At 40.9% G+C, this 21465-nt stretch overlaps 11 non-coding genes and 5 pseudogenes across 11 annotated transcripts; all 16 read left to right on the top strand.

The window, feature by feature from the left end:
• The first annotated feature begins 1223 nt into the window (after positions 1-1223).
• On the top strand, positions 1224-1342 carry LOC121303669. Its single transcript, XR_005947847.1, has one exon. It is a non-coding gene; the product is annotated as a 5S ribosomal RNA (ribosomal RNA).
• Positions 1343-2767: 1425 nt separating this feature from the next.
• LOC121303681 lies at positions 2768-2882 on the top strand (annotated as a pseudogene).
• A 1233-nt stretch (positions 2883-4115) lies between these two features.
• On the top strand, positions 4116-4234 carry LOC121303668. Its single transcript, XR_005947846.1, has one exon. It is a non-coding gene; the product is annotated as a 5S ribosomal RNA (ribosomal RNA).
• A 988-nt stretch (positions 4235-5222) lies between these two features.
• LOC121303667 lies at positions 5223-5341 on the top strand. Its single transcript, XR_005947845.1, has one exon. It is a non-coding gene; the product is annotated as a 5S ribosomal RNA (ribosomal RNA).
• Positions 5342-6113: 772 nt separating this feature from the next.
• On the top strand, positions 6114-6232 carry LOC121303665. Its single transcript, XR_005947843.1, has one exon. It is a non-coding gene; the product is annotated as a 5S ribosomal RNA (ribosomal RNA).
• Positions 6233-7438: 1206 nt separating this feature from the next.
• On the top strand, positions 7439-7557 carry LOC121303664. Its single transcript, XR_005947842.1, has one exon. It is a non-coding gene; the product is annotated as a 5S ribosomal RNA (ribosomal RNA).
• A 331-nt stretch (positions 7558-7888) lies between these two features.
• LOC121303680 lies at positions 7889-8008 on the top strand (annotated as a pseudogene).
• Positions 8009-8777: 769 nt separating this feature from the next.
• LOC121303679 lies at positions 8778-8892 on the top strand (annotated as a pseudogene).
• Positions 8893-9223: 331 nt separating this feature from the next.
• Positions 9224-9341, top strand: LOC121303672 (annotated as a pseudogene).
• Positions 9342-10550: 1209 nt separating this feature from the next.
• On the top strand, positions 10551-10669 carry LOC121303663. Its single transcript, XR_005947841.1, has one exon. It is a non-coding gene; the product is annotated as a 5S ribosomal RNA (ribosomal RNA).
• A 1006-nt stretch (positions 10670-11675) lies between these two features.
• Positions 11676-11794, top strand: LOC121303657. Its single transcript, XR_005947837.1, has one exon. It is a non-coding gene; the product is annotated as a 5S ribosomal RNA (ribosomal RNA).
• Positions 11795-14096: 2302 nt separating this feature from the next.
• On the top strand, positions 14097-14215 carry LOC121303652. The gene has a single exon (XR_005947833.1). It is a non-coding gene; the product is annotated as a 5S ribosomal RNA (ribosomal RNA).
• Positions 14216-14546: 331 nt separating this feature from the next.
• Positions 14547-14665, top strand: LOC121303677 (annotated as a pseudogene).
• A 331-nt stretch (positions 14666-14996) lies between these two features.
• Positions 14997-15115, top strand: LOC121303651. Its single transcript, XR_005947832.1, has one exon. It is a non-coding gene; the product is annotated as a 5S ribosomal RNA (ribosomal RNA).
• A 990-nt stretch (positions 15116-16105) lies between these two features.
• LOC121303650 lies at positions 16106-16224 on the top strand. Its single transcript, XR_005947831.1, has one exon. It is a non-coding gene; the product is annotated as a 5S ribosomal RNA (ribosomal RNA).
• A 331-nt stretch (positions 16225-16555) lies between these two features.
• On the top strand, positions 16556-16674 carry LOC121303649. Its single transcript, XR_005947830.1, has one exon. It is a non-coding gene; the product is annotated as a 5S ribosomal RNA (ribosomal RNA).
• Positions 16675-21465: the final 4791 nt, after the last annotated feature.

Below are 21465 nucleotides of genomic sequence, written 5' to 3'. Positions count from 1 at the left end.
AACAGAGGGTATTATGGGAGATATGCTAATTTTAACAGAGGGTATTATGTCAAATATACTAATTTCAGTTAGAGGTAATATGACATATTTGCTAATATCAGCAGAGGGTATATTGCAGATATGCTATTTTTAACAGAGCGTATTATGGTAGATATGCTAATTTTAGCAGAGGGTATTATGGCAGATATGCAAATTTCAGCAGAAAGTATATGGGAGATATGCAAAATTCAGTAGAGGGTGTAAGGCAGATATGCAAATTTCAGTAGAGGGTATTATAGCAGCTATGCTAATTTTAGCAGAATGTATTATCAGAGATATGCTAAATTTAGCAGAGGTTTTAAGGCAGATATGCTAATTTTAGCAGAGGGTATTATGGCAGTTATGCAAATTTCAGCAGAAGGTATATGGGAGACATGCAAATTTCAGCAGAGTGTATATTGCAGATATGCTAATTTTAGGAGAGGGTATTATGGTAGATATGCAAATTTTAGCTGAGGATAAATGGCAGATATGCTAATTTTAGCAGAGAGCATATGGGACATATACAAATTTCCAAAGAGGGTATTATGGTAGAGAAGTTAATTATAGCAGACAGTATTATGGGAGATATACAAATTTTGGAAGAGGCTATATGTTAGATCTGCAAATTTCAGCAGACCAATATGGGAGATATGCAAATTTCAGCAGAGGGTATAATGCAGATATGCTAATTTAGAAGAGGGTATATTGCAGATATGCTAATTTTAACAGAGGGTATTATGGGAGATATGCTAATTTTAGCAGAGGGTATTGTGGCAGATAAGCTAATTTTAGCAGAGGGTATATGGGAAATATGCTAATTTTAGAAGAGGGTATATTGCATAAATGCAACTTTTATCAGAGGTTATTATGGGAGATGTGCTATTTTTAGTAGAGTGTATTATGGGAGATATGAACATTTTGGAAGAGGGTATATGTTACATATGTCAATTTCAGCAGAGGGTATTATGGCAGATATGCTAATTCTAATCGCAAATTTTGGCATCCTGACTGTTTGGAAAGTGTCGCCTACAGCCACACCACCTTGAATATGCCTGATCTCGTCCGATCTCAGAAGCAAAGCAATGTTGACTTGGATGGGAGACCACCTGGGAATACTGAGTGCTATTTCAATATGCAACATCAATGGTCGAAATGACACTCTACCCAAAAAAGATAAAATTCCTGACTGTCAAACAAGTGTCGCCTACAGCCACACCACCTTGAATATGCCTGATCTCGTCCGATCTCAGAAGCAAAGCAATGTTGGGCTTAGTTAGTACTTGGATGGGAGACCACCTGGGAATACTGAGTGCTGTAGGTATCACAGTGTTGAAATTTCATTTTACCATTTAAATATTTCAATATGCAACATCAATGGTCGAAATGACACTCTACCCAAAAAAGATAAAATTCCTGACTGTCAAACAAGTGTCGCCTACAGCCACACCACCTTGAATATGCCTGATCTCGTCCGATCTCAGAAGCAAAGCAATGTTGACTTGGATGGGAGACCACCTGGGAATACTGAGTGCTGTAGGTATCACAGTGTTGAAATTTCATTTTACCATTTAAATATTTCAATATGCAACATCAATGGTCGAAATGACACTCTACCCAAAAAAGATAAAATTCCTGACTGTCAAACAAGTGTCGCCTACAGCCACACCACCTTGAATATGCCTGATCTCGTCCGATCTCAGAAGCAAAGCAATGTTGACTTGGATGGGAGACCACCTGGGAATACTGAGTGCTGTAGGTATCACAGTGTTGAAATTTCATTTTACCATTTAAATATTTCAATATGCAACATCAATGGTCGAAATGACACTCTACCCAAAAAAGATAAAATTCCTGACTGTCAAACAAGTGTCGCCTACAGCCACACCACCTTGAATATGCCTGATCTCGTCCGATCTCAGAAGCAAAGCAATGTTGACTTGGATGGGAGACCACCTGGGAATACTGAGTGCTGTAGGTATCACAGTGTTGAAATTTCATTTTACCATTTAAATATTTCAATATGCAACATCAATGGTCGAAATGACACTCTACCCAAAAAAGATAAAATTCCTGACTGTCAAACAAGTGCGCCTACAGCCACACCACCTTGAATATGCCTGATCTCGTCCGATCTCAGAAGCAAAGCAATGTTGACTTGGATGGGAGACCACCTGGGAATACTGAGTGCTGTAGGTATCACAGTGTTGAAATTTCATTTTACCATTTAAATATTTCAATATGCAACATCAATGGTCGAAATGACACTCTACCCAAAAAAGATAAAATTCCTGACTGTCAAACAAGTGTCGCCTACAGCCACACCACCTTGAATATGCCTGATCTCGTCCGATCTCAGAAGCAAAGCAATGTTGACTTGGATGGGAGACCACCTGGGAATACTGAGTGCTGTAGGTATCACAGTGTTGAAATTTCATTTTACCATTTAAATATTTCAATATGCAACATCAATGGTCGAAATGACACTCTACCCAAAAAAGATAAAATTCCTGACTGTCAAACAAGTGTCGCCTACAGCCACACCACCTTGAATATGCCTGATCTCGTCCGATCTCAGAAGCAAAGCAATGTTGACTTGGATGGGAGACCACCTGGGAATACTGAGTGCTGTAGGTATCACAGTGTTGAAATTTCATTTTACCATTTAAATATTTCAATATGCAACATCAATGGTCGAAATGACACTCTACCCAAAAAAGATAAAATTCCTGACTGTCAAACAAGTGTCGCCTACAGCCACACCACCTTGAATATGCCTGATCTCGTCCGATCTCAGAAGCAAAGCAATGTTGGGCTTAGTTAGATGGATGGAGACCACCTGGGAATACTGAGTGCTGTAGGTATCACAGTGTTGAAATTTCATTTTACCATTTAAATATTTCAATATGCAACATCAATGGTCGAAATGACACTCTACCCAAAAAAGATAAAATTCCTGACTGTCAAGCAAGTGTCGCCTACAGCCACACCACCTTGAATATGCCTGATCTCGTCCGATCTCGTCCGATCTCAGAAGCAAAGCAATGTTGGGCTGTTGACTTGGATGGGAGACCACCTGGGAACCACCTGGGAATGAGTGCTGTAGGTATCACAGTGTTGAAATTTCATTTTACCATTTAAATATTTCAATATGCAACATCAATGGTCGAAATGACACTCTACCCAAAAAAGATAAAATTCCTGACTGTCAAACAAGTGTCGCCTACAGCCACACCACCTTGAATATGCCTGATCTCGTCCGATCTCAGAAGCAAAGCAATGTTGACTTGGATGGGAGACCACCTGGGAATACTGAGTGCTGTAGGTATCACAGTGTTGAAATTTCATTTTACCATTTAAATATTTCAATATGCAACATCAATGGTCGAAATGACACTCTACCCAAAAAAGATAAAATTCCTGACTGTCAAACAAGTGTCGCCTACAGCCACACCACCTTGAATATGCCTGATCTCGTCCGATCTCAGAAGCAAAGCAATGTTGACTTGGATGGGAGACCACCTGGGAATACTGAGTGCTGTAGGTATCACAGTGTTGAAATTTCATTTTACCATTTAAATATTTCAATATGCAACATCAATGGTCGAAATGACACTCTACCCAAAAAAGATAAAATTCCTGACTGTCAAACAAGTGTCGCCTACAGCCACACCACCTTGAATATGCCTGATCTCGTCCGATCTCAGAAGCAAAGCAATGTTGACTTGGATGGGAGACCACCTGGGAATACTGAGTGCTGTAGGTATCACAGTGTTGAAATTTCATTTTACCATTTAAATATTTCAATATGCAACATCAATGGTCGAAATGACACTCTACCCAAAAAAGATAAAATTCCTGACTGTCAAACAAGTGTCGCCTACAGCCACACCACCTTGAATATGCCTGATCTCGTCCGATCTCAGAAGCAAAGCAATGTTGACTTGGATGGGAGACCACCTGGGAATACTGAGTGCTGTAGGTATCACAGTGTTGAAATTTCATTTTACCATTTAAATATTTCAATATGCAACATCAATGGTCGAAATGACACTCTACCCAAAAAAGATAAAATTCCTGACTGTCAAACAAGTGTCGCCTACAGCCACACCACCTTGAATATGCCTGATCTCGTCCGATCTCAGAAGCAAAGCAATGTTGGGCTTAGTTAGTACTTGGATGGGAGACCACCTGGGAATACTGAGTGCTGTAGGTATCACAGTGTTGAAATTTCATTTTACCATTTAAATATTTCAATATGCAACATCAATGGTCGAAATGACACTCTACCCAAAAAAGATAAAATTCCTGACTGTCAAACAAGTGTCGCCTACAGCCACACCACCTTGAATATGCCTGATCTCGTCCGATCTCAGAAGCAAAGCAATGTTGACTTGGATGGGAGACCACCTGGGAATACTGAGTGCTGTAGGTATCACAGTGTTGAAATTTCATTTTACCATTTAAATATTTCAATATGCAACATCAATGGTCGAAATGACACTCTACCCAAAAAAAGATAAAATTCCTGACTGTCAAACAAGTGTCGCCTACAGCCACACCACCTTGAATATGCCTGATCTCGTCCGATCTCAGAAGCAAAGCAATGTTGACTTGGATGGGAGACCACCTGGGAATACTGAGTGCTGTAGGTATCACAGTGTTGAAATTTCATTTTACCATTTAAATATTTCAATATGCAACATCAATGGTCGAAATGACACTCTACCCAAAAAAGATAAAATTCCTGACTGTCAAACAAGTGTCGCCTACAGCCACACCACCTTGAATATGCCTGATCTCGTCCGATCTCAGAAGCAAAGCAATGTTGACTTGGATGGGAGACCACCTGGGAATACTGAGTGCTGTAGGTATCACAGTGTTGAAATTTCATTTTACCATTTAAATATTTCAATATGCAACATCAATGGTCGAAATGACACTCTACCCAAAAAAGATAAAATTCCTGACTGTCAAACAAGTGTCGCCTACAGCCACACCACTTGAATATGCCTGATCTCGTCCGATCTCAGAAGCAAAGCAATGTTGACTTGGATGGGAGACCACCTGGGAATACTGAGTGCTGTAGGTATCACAGTGTTGAAATTTCATTTTACCATTTAAATATTTCAATATGCAACATCAATGGTCGAAATGACACTCTACCCAAAAAAGATAAAATTCCTGACTGTCAAACAAGTGTCGCCTACAGCCACACCACCTTGAATATGCCTGATCTCGTCCGATCTCAGAAGCAAAGCAATGTTGGGCTTAGTTAGTACTTGGATGGGAGACCACCTGGGAATACTGAGTGCTGTAGGTATCACAGTGTTGAAATTTCATTTTACCATTTAAATATTTCAATATGCAACATCAATGGTCGAAATGACACTCTACCCAAAAAAGATAAAATTCCTGACTGTCAAACAAGTGTCGCCTACAGCCACACCACCTTGAATATGCCTGATCTCGTCCGATCTCAGAAGCAAAGCTTAGTTAGTACTTGGATGGGAGACCACCTGGGAATACTGAGTGCTGTAGGTATCACAGTGTTGAAATTTCATTTTACCATTTAAATATTTCAATATGCAACATCAATGGTCGAAATGACACTCTACCCAAAAAAGATAAAATTCCTGACTGTCAAACAAGTGTCGCCTACAGCCACACCACCTTGAATATGCCTGATCTCGTCCGATCTCAGAAGCAAAGCAATGTTGACTTGGATGGGAGACCACCTGGGAATACTGAGTGCTGTAGGTATCACAGTGTTGAAATTTCATTTTACCATTTAAATATTTCAATATGCAACATCAATGGTCGAAATGACACTCTACCCAAAAAAGATAAAATTCCTGACTGTCAAACAAGTGTCGCCTACAGCCACACCACCTTGAATATGCCTGATCTCGTCCGATCTCAGAAGCAAAGCAATGTTGACTTGGATGGGAGACCACCTGGGAATACTGAGTGCTGTAGGTATCACAGTGTTGAAATTTCATTTTACCATTTAAATATTTCAATATGCAACATCAATGGTCGAAATGACACTCTACCCAAAAAAAGATAAAATTCCTGACTGTCAAACAAGTGTCGCCTACAGCCACACCACCTTGAATATGCCTGATCTCGTCCGATCTCAGAAGCAAAGCAATGTTGGGCTTAGTTAGTACTTGGATGGGAGACCACCTGGGAATACTGAGTGCTGTAGGTATCACAGTGTTGAAATTTCATTTTACCATTTAAATATTTCAATATGCAACATCAATGGTCGAAATGACACTCTACCCAAAAAAGATAAAATTCCTGACTGTCAAACAAGTGTCGCCTACAGCCACACCACCTTGAATATGCCTGATCTCGTCCGATCTCAGAAGCAAAGCAATGTTGACTTGGATGGGAGACCACCTGGGAATACTGAGTGCTGTAGGTATCACAGTGTTGAAATTTCATTTTACCATTTAAATATTTCAATATGCAACATCAATGGTCGAAATGACACTCTACCCAAAAAAGATAAAATTCCTGACTGTCAAACAAGTGTCGCCTACAGCCACACCACCTTGAATATGCCTGATCTCGTCCGATCTCAGAAGCAAAGCAATGTTGACTTGGATGGGAGACCACCTGGGAATACTGAGTGCTGTAGGTATCACAGTGTTGAAATTTCATTTTACCATTTAAATATTTCAATATGCAACATCAATGGTCGAAATGACACTCTACCCAAAAAAGATAAAATTCCTGACTGTCAAACAAGTGTCGCCTACAGCCACACCACCTTGAATATGCCTGATCTCGTCCGATCTCAGAAGCAAAGCAATGTTGACTTGGATGGGAGACCACCTGGGAATACTGAGTGCTGTAGGTATCACAGTGTTGAAATTTCATTTTACCATTTAAATATTTCAATATGCAACATCAATGGTCGAAATGACACTCTACCCAAAAAAGATAAAAATCCTGACTGTCAAACAAGTGTCGCCTACAGCCCACCACCTTGAATATGCCTGATCTCGTCCGATCTCAGAAGCAAAGCAATGTTGACTTGGATGGGAGACCACCTGGGAATACTGAGTGCTGTAGGTATCACAGTGTTGAAATTTCATTTTACCATTTAAATATTTCAATATGCAACATCAATGGTCGAAATGACACTCTACCCAAAAAAGATAAAATTCCTGACTGTCAAACAAGTGTCGCCTACAGCCACACCACCTTGAATATGCCTGATCTCGTCCGATCTCAGAAGCAAAGCAATGTTGACTTGGATGGGAGACCACCTGGGAATACTGAGTGCTGTAGGTATCACAGTGTTGAAATTTCATTTTACCATTTAAATATTTCAATATGCAACATCAATGGTCGAAATGACACTCTACCCAAAAAAGATAAAATTCCTGACTGTCAAACAAGTGTCGCCTACAGCCACACCACCTTGAATATGCCTGATCTCGTCCGATCTCAGAAGCAAAGCAATGTTGGGCTTAGTTAGTACTTGGATGGGAGACCACCTGGGAATACTGAGTGCTGTAGGTATCACAGTGTTGAAATTTCATTTTACCATTTAAATATTTCAATATGCAACATCAATGGTCGAAATGACACTCTACCCAAAAAAGATAAAATTCCTGACTGTCAAACAAGTGTCGCCTACAGCCACACCACCTTGAATATGCCTGATCTCGTCCGATCTCAGAAGCAAAGCAATGTTGACTTGGATGGGAGACCACCTGGGAATACTGAGTGCTGTAGGTATCACAGTGTTGAAATTTCATTTTACCATTTAAATATTTCAATATGCAACATCAATGGTCGAAATGACACTCTACCCAAAAAAGATAAAATTCCTGACTGTCAAACAAGTGTCGCCTACAGCCACACCACCTTGAATATGCCTGATCTCGTCCGATCTCAGAAGCAAAGCAATGTGTTGGGCTTAGTTGGACTTGGATGGGAGACCACCTGGGAATACTGAGTGCTGTAGGTATCACAGTGTTGAAATTTCATTTTACCATTTAAATATTTCAATATGCAACATCAATGGTCGAAATGACACTCTACCCAAAAAAGATAAAATTCCTGACTGTCAAGCAAGTGTCGCCTACAGCCACACCACCTTGAATATGCCTGATCTCGTCCGATCTCAGAAGCAAAGCAATGTTGACTTGGATGGGAGACCACCTGGGAATATTGAGTGCTGTAGGTATCACAGTGTTGAAATTTCATTTTACCATTTAAATATTTCAATATGCAACATCAATGGTCGAAATGACACTCTACCCAAAAAAGATAAAATTCCTGACTGTCAAACAAGTGTCGCCTACAGCCACACCACCTTGAATATGCCTGATCTCGTCCGATCTCAGAAGCAAAGCAATGTTGACTTGGATGGGAGACCACCTGGGAATACTGAGTGCTGTAGGTATCACAGTGTTGAAATTTCATTTTACCATTTAAATATTTCAATATGCAACATCAATGGTCGAAATGACACTCTACCCAAAAAAGATAAAATTCCTGACTGTCAAACAAGTGTCGCCTACAGCCACACCACCTTGAATATGCCTGATCTCGTCCGATCTCAGAAGCAAAGCAATGTTGACTTGGATGGGAGACCACCTGGGAATACTGAGTGCTGTAGGTATCACAGTGTTGAAATTTCATTTTACCATTTAAATATTTCAATATGCAACATCAATGGTCGAAATGACACTCTACCCAAAAAAGATAAAATTCCTGACTGTCAAACAAGTGTCGCCTACAGCCACACCACCTTGAATATGCCTGATCTCGTCCGATCTCAGAAGCAAAGCAATGTTGGGCTTAGTTATGGGATGGGAGACCACCTGGGAATACTGAGTGCTGTAGGTATCACAGTGTTGAAATTTCATTTTACCATTTAAATATTTCAATATGCAACATCAATGGTCGAAATGACACTCTACCCAAAAAAGATAAAATTCCTGACTGTCAAACAAGTGTCGCCTACAGCCACACCACCTTGAATATGCCTGATCTCGTCCGATCTCAGAAGCAAAGCAATGTTGACTTGGATGGGAGACCACCTGGGAATACTGAGTGCTGTAGGTATCACAGTGTTGAAATTTCATTTTACCATTTAAATATTTCAATATGCAACATCAATGGTCGAAATGACACTCTACCCAAAAAAGATAAAATTCCTGACTGTCAAACAAGTGTCGCCTACAGCCACACCACCTTGAATATGCCTGATCTCGTCCGATCTCAGAAGCAAAGCAATGTTGGGCTTAGTTAGTATTGGATGGGAGACCACCTGGGAATACTGAGTGCTGTAGGTATCACAGTGTTGAAATTTCATTTTACCATTTAAATATTTCAATATGCAACATCAATGGTCGAAATGACACTCTACCCAAAAAAGATAAAATTCCTGACTGTCAAACAAGTGTCGCCTACAGCCACACCACCTTGAATATGCCTGATCTCGTCCGATCTCAGAAGCAAAGCAATGTTGACTTGGATGGATGACCACCTGGGAATACTGAGTGCTGTAGGTATCACAGTGTTGAAATTTCATTTTACCATTTAAATATTTCAATATGCAACATCAATGGTCGAAATGACACTCTACCCAAAAAAGATAAAATTCCTGACTGTCAAACAAGTGTCGCCTACAGCCACACCACCTTGAATATGCCTGATCTCGTCCGATCTCAGAAGCAAAGCAATGTTGACTTGGATGGGAGACCACCTGGGAATACTGAGTGCTGTAGGTATCACAGTGTTGAAATTTCATTTTACCATTTAAATATTTCAATATGCAACATCAATGGTCGAAATGACACTCTACCCAAAAAAGATAAAATTCCTGACTGTCAAACAAGTGTCGCCTACAGCCACACCACCTTGAATATGCCTGATCTCGTCCGATCTCAGAAGCAAAGCAATGTTGACTTGGATGGGAGACCACCTGGGAATACTGAGTGCTGTAGGTATCACAGTGTTGAAATTTCATTTTACCATTTAAATATTTCAATATGCAACATCAATGGTCGAAATGACACTCTACCCAAAAAAGATAAAATTCCTGACTGTCAAACAAGTGTCGCCTACAGCCACACCACCTTGAATATGCCTGATCTCGTCCGATCTCAGAAGCAAAGCAATGTTGACTTGGATGGGGGAGACCACCTGGGAATACTGAGTGCTGTAGGTATCACAGTGTTGAAATTTCATTTTACCATTTAAATATTTCAATATGCAACATCAATGGTCGAAATGACACTCTACCCAAAAAAGATAAAATTCCTGACTGTCAAACAAGTGTCGCCTACAGCCACACCACCTTGAATATGCCTGATCTCGTCCGATCTCAGAAGCAAAGCAATGTTGACTTGGATGGGAGACCACCTGGGAATACTGAGTGCTGTAGGTATCACAGTGTTGAAATTTCATTTTACCATTTAAATATTTCAATATGCAACATCAATGGTCGAAATGACACTCTACCCAAAAAAGATAAAATTCCTGACTGTCAAACAAGTGTCGCCTACAGCCACACCACCTTGAATATGCCTGATCTCGTCCGATCTCAGAAGCAAAGCAATGTTGGGCTTAGTTAGTACTTGGATGGGAGACCACCTGGGAATACTGAGTGCTGTAGGTATCACAGTGTTGAAATTTCATTTTACCATTTAAATATTTCAATATGCAACATCAATGGTCGAAATGACACTCTACCCAAAAAAGATAAAATTCCTGACTGTCAAACAAGTGTCGCCTACAGCCACACCACCTTGAATATGCCTGATCTCGTCCGATCTCAGAAGCAAAGCAATGTTGACTTGGATGGGAGACCACCTGGGAATACTGAGTGCTGTAGGTATCACAGTGTTGAAATTTCATTTTACCATTTAAATATTTCAATATGCAACATCAATGGTCGAAATGACACTCTACCCAAAAAAGATAAAATTCCTGACTGTCAAACAAGTGTCGCCTACAGCCACACCACCTTGAATATGCCTGATCTCGTCCGATCTCAGAAGCAAAGCAATGTTGACTTGGACTTGGATGGGAGACCACCTGGGAATACTGAGTGCTGTAGGTATCACAGTGTTGAAATTTCATTTTACCATTTAAATATTTCAATATGCAACATCAATGGTCGAAATGACACTCTACCCAAAAAAGATAAAATTCCTGACTGTCAAACAAGTGTCGCCTACAGCCACACCACCTTGAATATGCCTGATCTCGTCCGATCTCAGAAGCAAAGCAATGTTGACTTGGATGGGAGACCACCTGGGAATACTGAGTGCTGTAGGTATCACAGTGTTGAAATTTCATTTTACCATTTAAATATTTCAATATTTTTCAATATGCAAATCATCAGTGGTCGAAATGACACTCTACCCAAAAAAGATAAAATTCCTGACTGTCAAACAAGTGTCGCCTACAGCCACACCACCTTGAATATGCCTGATCTCGTCCGATCTCAGAAGCAAAGCAATGTTGACTTGGATGGGAGACCACCTGGGAATACTGAGTGCTGTAGGTATCACAGTGTTGAAATTTCATTTTACCATTTAAATATTTCAATATGCAACATCAATGGTCGAAATGACACTCTACCCAAAAAAGATAAAATTCCTGACTGTCAAACAAGTGTCGCCTACAGCCACACCACCTTGAATATGCCTGATCTCGTCCGATCTCAGAAGCAAAGCAATGTTGGGCTTAGTTAGTACTTGGATGGGAGACCACCTGGGAATACTGAGTGCTGTAGGTATCACAGTGTTGAAATTTCATTTTACCATTTAAATATTTCAATATGCAACATCAATGGTCGAAATGACACTCTACCCAAAAAAGATAAAATTCCTGACTGTCAAACAAGTGTCGCCTACAGCCACACCACCTTGAATATGCCTGATCTCGTCCGATCTCAGAAGCAAAGCAATGTTGACTTGGATGGGAGACCACCTGGGAATACTGAGTGCTGTAGGTATCACAGTGTTGAAATTTCATTTTACCATTTAAATATTTCAATATGCAACATCAATGGTCGAAATGACACTCTACCCAAAAAAGATAAAATTCCTGACTGTCAAACAAGTGTCGCCTACAGCCACACCACCTTGAATATGCCTGATCTCGTCCGATCTCAGAAGCAAAGCAATGTTGACTTGGATGGGAGACCACCTGGGAATACTGAGTGCTGTAGGTATCACAGTGTTGAAATTTCATTTTACCATTTAAATATTTCAATATGCAACATCAATGGTCGAAATGACACTCTACCCAAAAAAGATAAAATTCCTGACTGTCAAACAAGTGTCGCCTACAGCCACACCACCTTGAATATGCCTGATCTCGTCCGATCTCAGAAGCAAAGCAATGTTGACTTGGATGGGAGACCACCTGGGAATACTGAGTGCTGTAGGTATCACAGTGTTGAAATTTCATTTTACCATTTAAATATTTCAATATGCAACATCAATGGTCGAAATGACACTCTACCCAAAAAAGATAAAATTCCTGACTGTCAAACAAGTGTCGCCTACAGCCACACCACCTTGAATATGCCTGATCTCGTCCGATCTCAGAAGCAAAGCAATGTTGACTTGGATGGGAGACCACCTGGGAATACTGAGTGCTGTAGGTATCACAGTGTTGAAATTTCATTTTACCATTTAAATATTTCAATATGCAACATCAATGGTCGAAATGACACTCTACCCAAAAAAGATAAAATTCCTGACTGTCAAACAAGTGTCGCCTACAGCCACACCACCTTGAATATGCCTGATCTCGTCCGATCTCAGCAGCAAAGCAATGTTGACTTGGATGGGAGACCACCTGGGAATACTGAGTGCTGTAGGTATCACAGTGTTGAAATTTCATTTTACCATTTAAATATTTCAATATGCAACATCAATGGTCGAAATGACACTCTACCCAAAAAAGATAAAATTCCTGACTGTCAAACAAGTGTCGCCTACAGCCACACCACCTGAATATGCCTGATCTCGTCCGATCTCAGAAGCAAAGCAATGTTGACTTGGATGGGAGACCACCTGGGAATACTGAGTGCTGTAGGTATCACAGTGTTGAAATTTCATTTTACCATTTAAATATTTCAATATGCAACATCAATGGTCGAAATGACACTCTACCCAAAAAAGATAAAATTCCTGACTGTCAAACAAGTGTCGCCTACAGCCACACCACCTTGAATATGCCTGATCTCGTCCGATCTCAGAAGCAAAGCAATGTTGACTTGGATGGGAGACCACCTGGGAATACTGAGTGCTGTAGGTATCACAGTGTTGAAATTTCATTTTACCATTTAAATATTTCAATATGCAACATCAATGGTCGAAATGACACTCTACCCAAAAAAGATAAAAATTCCTGACTGTCAAACAAGTGTCGCCTACAGCCACACCACCTTGAATATGCCTGATCTCGTCCGATCTCAGAAGCAAAGCAATGTTGACTTGGATGGGAGACCACCTGGGAATACTGAGTGCTGTAGGTATCACAGTGTTGAAATTTCATTTTACCATTTAAATATTTCAATATGCAACATCAATGGTCGAAATGACACTCTACCCAAAAAAAGATAAAATTCCTGACTGTCAAACAAGTGTCGCCTACAGCCACACCACCTTGAATATGCCTGATCTCGTCCGATCTCAGAAGCAAAGCAATGTTGACTTGGATGGGAGACCACCTGGGAATACTGAGTGCTGTAGGTATCACAGTGTTGAAATTTCATTTTACCATTTAAATATTTCAATATGCAACATCAATGGTCGAATGACACTCTACCCAAAAAAGATAAAATTCCTGACTGTCAAACAAGTGTCGCCTACAGCCACACCACCTTGAATATGCCTGATCTCGTCCGATCTCAGAAGCAAAGCAATGTTGACTTGGATGGGAGACCACCTGGGAATACTGAGTGCTGTAGGTATCACAGTGTTGAAATTTCATTTTACCATTTAAATATTTCAATATGCAACATCAATGGTCGAAATGACACTCTACCCAAAAAAGATAAAATTCCTGACTGTCAAACAAGTGTCGCCTACAGCCACACCACCTTGAATATGCCTGATCTCGTCCGATCTCAGAAGCAAAGCAATGTTGGGCTTAGTTAGTACTTGGATGGGAGACCACCTGGGAATACTGAGTGCTGTAGGTATCACAGTGTTGAAATTTCATTTTACCATTTAAATATTTCAATATGCAACATCAATGGTCGAAATGACACTCTACCCAAAAAAGATAAAATTCCTGACTGTCAAACAAGTGTCACCTACAGCCACACCACCTTGAATATGCCTGATCTCGTCCGATCTCAGAAGCAAAGCAATGTTGACTTGGATGGGAGACCACCTGGGAATACTGAGTGCTGTAGGTATCACAGTGTTGAAATTTCATTTTACCATTTAAATATTTCAATATGCAACATCAATGGTCGAAATGACACTCTACCCAAAAAAGATAAAATTCCTGACTGTCAAACAAGTGTCGCCTACAGCCACACCACCTTGAATATGCCTGATCTCGTCCGATCTCAGAAGCAAAGCAATGTTGACTTAGTTAGTTACTTGGATGGGAGACCACCTGGGAATACTGAGTGCTGTAGGTATCACAGTGTTGAAATTTCATTTTACCATTTAAATATTTCAATATGCAACATCAATGGTCGAAATGACACTCTACCCAAAAAAGATAAAATTCCTGACTGTCAAACAAGTGTCGCCTACAGCCACACCACCTTGAATATGCCTGATCTCGTCCGATCTCAGAAGCAAAGCAATGTTGACTTGGATGGGAGACCACCTGGGAATACTGAGTGCTGTAGGTATCACAGTGTTGAAATTTCATTTTACCATTTAAATATTTCAATATGCAACATCAATGGTCGAAATGACACTCTACCCAAAAAAGATAAAATTCCTGACTGTCAAACAAGTGTCGCCTACAGCCACACCACCTTGAATATGCCTGATCTCGTCCGATCTCAGAAGCAAAGCAATGTTGGGCTTAGTTAGTACTTGGATGGGAGACCACCTGGGAATACTGAGTGCTGTAGGTATCACAGTGTTGAAATTTCATTTTACCATTTAAATATTTCAATATGCAACATCAATGGTCGAAATGACACTCTACCCAAAAAAGATAAAATTCCTGACTGTCAAACAAGTGTCGCCTACAGCCACACCACCTTGAATATGCCTGATCTCGTCCGATCTCAGAAGCAAAGCAATGCTGACTTGGATGGGAGACCACCTGGGAATACTGAGTGCTGTAGGTATCACAGTGTTGAAATTTCATTTTACCATTTAAATATTTCAATATGCAACATCAATGGTCGAAATGACACTCTACCCAAAAAAGATAAAATTCCTGACTGTCAAACAAGTGTCGCCTACAGCCACACCACCTTGAATATGCCTGATCTCGTCCGATCTCAGAAGCAAAGCAATGTTGACTTGGATGGGAGACCACCTGGGAATACTGAGTGCTGTAGGTATCACAGTGTTGAAATTTCATTTTACCATTTAAATATTTCAATATGCAACATCAATGGTCGAAATGACACTCTACCCAAAAAAAAAATAAAATTCCTGACTGTCAAACAAGTGTCGCCTACAGCCACACCACCTTGAATATGCCTGATCTCGTCCGATCTCAGAAGCAAAGCAATGTTGACTTGGATGGGAGACCACCTGGGAATACTGAGTGCTGTAGGTATCACAGTGTTGAAATTTCATTTTACCATTTAAATATTTCAATATGCAACATCAATGGTCGAAATGACACTCTACCCAAAAAAGATAAAATTCCTGACTGTCAAACAAGTGTCGCCTACAGCCACACCACCTTGAATATGCCTGATCTCGTCCGATCTCAGAAGCAAAGCAATGTTGACTTGGATGGGAGACCACCTGGGAATACTGAGTGCTGTAGGTATCACAGTGTTGAAATTTCATTTTACCATTTAAATATTTCAATATGCAACATCAATGGTCGAAATGACACTCTACCCAAAAAAGATAAAATTCCTGACTGTCAAACAAGTGTCGCCTACAGCCACACCACCTTGAATATGCCTGATCTCGTCCGATCTCAGAAGCAAAGCAATGTTGGGCTTAGTTAGTACTTGGATGGGAGACCACCTGGGAATACTGAGTGCTGTAGGTATCACAGTGTTGAAATTTCATTTTACCATTTAAATATTTCAATATGCAACATCAATGGTCGAAATGACACTCTACCCAAAAAAGATAAAATTCCTGACTGTCAAACAAGTGTCGCCTACAGCCACACCACCTTGAATATGCCTGATCTCGTCCGATCTCAGAAGCAAAGCAATGTTGACTTGGATGGGAGACCACCTGGGAATACTGAGTGCTGTAGGTATCACAGTGTTGAAATTTCATTTTACCATTTAAATATTTCAATATGCAACATCAATGGTCGAAATGACACTCTACCCAAAAAAGATAAAATTCCTGACTGTCAAACAAGTGTCGCCTACAGCCACACCACCTTGAATATGCCTGATCTCGTCCGATCTCAGAAGCAAAGCAATGTTGGGCTTAGTTAGTACTTGGATGGGAGACCACCTGGGAATACTGAGTGCTGTAGGTATCACAGTGTTGAAATTTCATTTTACCATTTAAATATTTCAATATGCAACATCAATGGTCGAAATGACACTCTACCCAAAAAAGATAAAATTCCTGACTGTCAAACAAGTGTCGCCTACAGCCACACCACCTTGAATATGCCTGATCTCGTCCGATCTCAGAAGCAAAGCAATGTTGACTTGGATGGGAGACCACCTGGGAATACTGAGTGCTGTAGGTATCACAGTGTTGAAATTTCATTTTACCATTTAAATATTTCAATATGCAACATCAATGGTCGAAATGACACTCTACCCAAAAAAGATAAAATTCCTGACTGTCAAACAAGTGTCGCCTACAGCCACACCACCTTGAATATGCCTGATCTCGTCCGATCTCAGAAGCAAAGCAATGTTGTTAGTACTTGGATGGGAGACCACCTGGGAATACTGAGTGCTGTAGGTATCACAGTGTTGAAATTTCATTTTACCATTTAAATATTTCAATATCTCAGAAGCAAAGCAATGTTGACTTGGATGGGAGACCACCTGGGAATACTGAGTGCTGTAGGTATCACAGTGTTGAAATTTCATTTTAGTTTCCTGGTGTATGCTTGCTGCTGTTTCTGTGTTTCCAGACACAATGTTTCTTGGTGTATGCTTGCTGCTGTTTCTGTGTTTCCAGACACAATGTTTCTTGGTGTATGCTTGCTGCTGTTTCTGTGTTTCCAGACACAATGTTTCTTGGTGTATGCTTGCTGCTGTTTCTGTGTTTCCAGACACAATGTTTCCTGGTGTATGCTTGCTGCTGTTTCTGTGTTTCCAGACACAATGTTTCTTGGTGTATGCTTGCTGCTGTTTCTGTGTTTCCAGACACAATGTTTCTTGGTGTATGCTTGCTGCTGTTTCTGTGTTTCCAGACACAATGTTTCTTGGTGTATGCTTGCTGCTGTTTCTGTGTTTCCAGACACAATGTTTCCTGGTGTATGCTTGCTGCTGTTTCTGTGTTTCCAGACACAATGTTTCCTGGTGTATGCTTGCTGCTGTTTCTGTTTTTCCAGACACAATTTTTCTTGGTGTATGCTTGCTGCTGTTTCTGTGTTTCCAGACACAATGTTTCCTGGTGTATGCTTGCTGCTGTTTCTGTGTTTCCAGACACAATGTTTCTTGGTGTATGCTTGCTGCTGTTTCTGTGTTTCCAGACACAATGTTTCCTGGTGTGCTTGCTGCTGTTTCTGTGTTTCCAGACACAATGTTTCTTGGTGTATGCTTGCTGCTGTTTCTGTGTTTCCAGACACAATGTTTCCTGGTGTATGCTTGCTGCTGTTTCTGTGTTTCCAGACACAATGTTTCCTGGTGTATGCTTGCTGCTGTTTCTGTGTTTCCAGACACAATGTTTCTTGGTGTATGCTTGCTGCTGTTTCTGTGTTTCCAGACACAATGTTTCTTGGTGTATGCTTGCTGCTGTTTCTGTTATTTCCAGACACAATGTTTCCTGGTGTATGCTTGCTGCTGTTTCTGTGTTTCCAGACACAATGTTTCCTGGTGTATGCTTGCTGCTGTTTCTGTGTTTCCAGACACAATGTTTCTTGGTGTATGCTTGCTGCTGTTTCTGTGTTTCCAGACACAATGTTTCTTGGTGTATGCTTGCTGCTGTTTCTGTGTTTCCAGACACAATGTTTCCTGGTGTATGCTTGCTGCTGTTTCTGTGTTTCCAGACACAATGTTTCCTGGTGTATGCTTGCTGCTGTTTCTGTGTTTCCAGACACAATGTTTCCTGGTGTATGCTTGCTGCTGTTTCTGTGTTTCCAGACACAATGTTTCTTGGTGTATGCTTGCTGCTGTTTCTGTGTTTCCAGACACAATGTTTCTTGGTGTATGCTTGCTGCTGTTTCTGTGTTTCCAGACACAATGTTTCCTGGTGTATGCTTGCTGCTGTTTCTGTGTTTCCAGACACAATTTTTCTTGGTGTATGCTTGCTGCTGTTTTTGTGTTTCCAGACACAATGTTTCTTGGTGTATGCTTGCTGCTGTTTCTGTGTTTCCAGACACAATTTTTCCTGGTGTATGCTTGCTGCTGTTTATGTTTTTCCAGACACAATGTTTCTTGGTGTATGCTTGCTGCTGTTTCTGTGTTTCCAGACACAATGTTTCCTGGTGTATGCTTGCTGCTGTTTCTGTGTTTCCAGAAACAATTTTTCCTGGTGTATTCTTGCTCCTTTTTTTGGGTTTCCAGACACAATGTTTCTTGGTGTATGCTTGCTGCTGTTTCTGTGTTTCCAGACACAATGTTTCCTGGTGTATGCTTGCTGCTGTTTCTGTGTTTCCAGACACAATGTTTCCTGGTGTATGCTTGCTGCTGTTTCTGTGTTTCCAGACACAATGTTTCTTGGTGTATGCTTGCTGCTGTTTCTGTGTTTCCAGACAAAATTTTTCTGGTGTATGCTTGCTGCTGTTTCTGTGTTTCCAGACACAATGTTTCCTGGTGTATGCTTGCTGCTGTTTCTGTGTTTCCAGACACAATGTTTCCTGGTGTATGCTTGCTGCTGTTTCTGTGTTTCCAGACACAATGTTTCTTGGTGTATGCTTGCTGCTGTTTCTGTGTTTCCAGACACAATGTTTCCTGGTGTATGCTTGCTGCTGTTTTTGTGTTTCCAGACACAATGTTTCCTGGTGTATGCTTGCTGCTGTTTCTGTGTTTCCAGACACAATGTTTCTTGGTGTATGCTTGCTGCTGTTTCTGTGTTTCCAGACACAATGTTTCTTGGTGTATGCTTGCTGCTGTTTCTGTGTTTCCAGACACAATTTTTCCTGGTGTATGCTTGCTGCTGTTTCTGTGTTTCCAGACACAATGTTTCCTGGTGTATGCTTGCTGCTGTTTCTGTGTTTCCAGACACAATGTTTCTTGGTGTATGCTTGCTGCTGTTTCTGTGTTTCCAGACACAATGTTTCCTGGTGTATGCTTGCTGCTGTTTCTGTGTTTCCAGACACAATGTTTCCTGGTGTATGCTTGCTGCTGTTTCTGTGTTTCCAGACACAATGTTTCCTGGTGTATGCTTGCTGCTGTTTCTGTGTTTCCAGACACAATGTTTCCTGGTGTATGCTTGCTGCTGTTTCTGTGTTTCCAGACACAATGTTTCCTGGTGTATGCTTGCTGCTGTTTCTGTGTTTCCAGACACAATGTTTCCTGGTGTATGCTTGCTGCTGTTTCTGTGTTTCCAGACACAATGTTTCCTGGTGTATGCTTGCTGCTGTTTCTGTGTTTCCAGACACAATGTTTCCTGGTGTATGCTTGCTGCTGTTTCTGTGTTTCCAGACACAATGTTTCTTGGTGTATGCTTGCTGCTGTTTCTGTGTTTCCAGACACAATGTTTCCTGGTGTATGCTTGCTGCTGTTTCTGTGTTTCCAGACACAATGTTTCTTGGTGTATGCTTGCTGCTGTTTCTGTGTTTCCAGACACAATGTTTCTTGGTGTATGCTTGCTGCTGTTTCTGTGTTTCCAGACACAATGTTTCCTGGTGTATGCTTGCTGCTGTTTCTGTGTTTCCAGACACAATGTTTCTTGGTGTATGCTTGCTGCTGTTTCTGTGTTTCCAGAGACACAATGTTTCTTGGTGTATGCTTGCTGCTGTTTCTGTGTTTCCAGACACAATGTTTCCTGGTGTATGCTTGCTGCTGTTTCTGTGTTTCCAGACACAATGTTTCCTGGTGTATGCTTGCTGCTGTTTCTGTGTTTCCAGACACAATGTTTCCTGGTGTATGCTTGCTGCTGTTTCTGTGTTTCCAGACACAATGTTTCTTGGTGTATGCTTGCTGCTGTTTCTGTGTTTCCAGACACAATGTTTCCTGGTGTATGCTTGCTGCTGTTTCTGTGTTTCCAGACACAATGTTTCTTGGTGTATGCTTGCTGCTGTTTCTGTGTTTCCAGACACAATGTTTCCTGGTGTATGCTTGCTGCTGTTTCTGTGTTTCCAGACACAATGTTTCTTGGTGTATGCTTGCTGCTGTTTCTGTGTTTCCAGACACAATGTTTCCTGGTGTATGCTTGCTGCTGTTTCTGTGTTTCCAGACAAAATGTTTCCTGGTGTATGCTTGCTGCTGTTTCTGTGTTTCCAGACACAATGTTTCTTGGTGTATGCTTGCTGCTGTTTCTGTGTTTCCAGACACAATGTTTCTTGGTGTATGCTTGCTGCTGTTTCTGTGTTTCCAGACACAATGTTTCCTGGTGTATGCTTGCTGCTGTTTCTGTGTTTCCAGACACAATGTTTCCTGGTGTATGCTTGCTGCTGTTTCTGTGTTTCCAGACACAATGTTTCCTGGTGTATGCTTGCTGCTGTTTCTGTGTTTCCAGACACAATGTTTCTTGGTGTATGCTTGCTGCTGTTTCTGTGTTTCCAGACACAATGTTTCTTGGTGTATGCTTGCTGCTGTTTCTGTGTTTCCAGACACAATGTTTCCTGGTGTATGCTTGCTGCTGTTTCTGTGTTTCCAGACACAATGTTTCTTGGTGTATGCTTGCTGCTGTTTCTGTGTTTCCAGACAAAATGTTTCTTGGTGTATGCTTGCTGCTGTTTCTGTGTTTCCAGACACAATGTTTCCTGGTGTATGCTTGCTGCTGTTTCTGTGTTTCCAGACACAATGTTTCCTGGTGTATGCTTGCTGCTGTTTCTGTGTTTCCAGACACAATGTTTCCTGGTGTATGCTTGCTGCTGTTTCTGTGTTTCCAGACACAATGTTTCCTGGTGTATGCTTGCTGCTGTTTCTGTGTTTCCAGACACAATGTTTCCTGGTGTATGCTTGCTGCTGTTTCAGTG

Source organism: Polyodon spathula, chromosome 34 (assembly GCF_017654505.1).
Source record: "Polyodon spathula isolate WHYD16114869_AA chromosome 34, ASM1765450v1, whole genome shotgun sequence".
Lineage (NCBI taxonomy): Eukaryota > Metazoa > Chordata > Actinopteri > Acipenseriformes > Polyodontidae > Polyodon > Polyodon spathula.
This window is presented reverse-complemented; position numbering and strand designations above follow the sequence as displayed.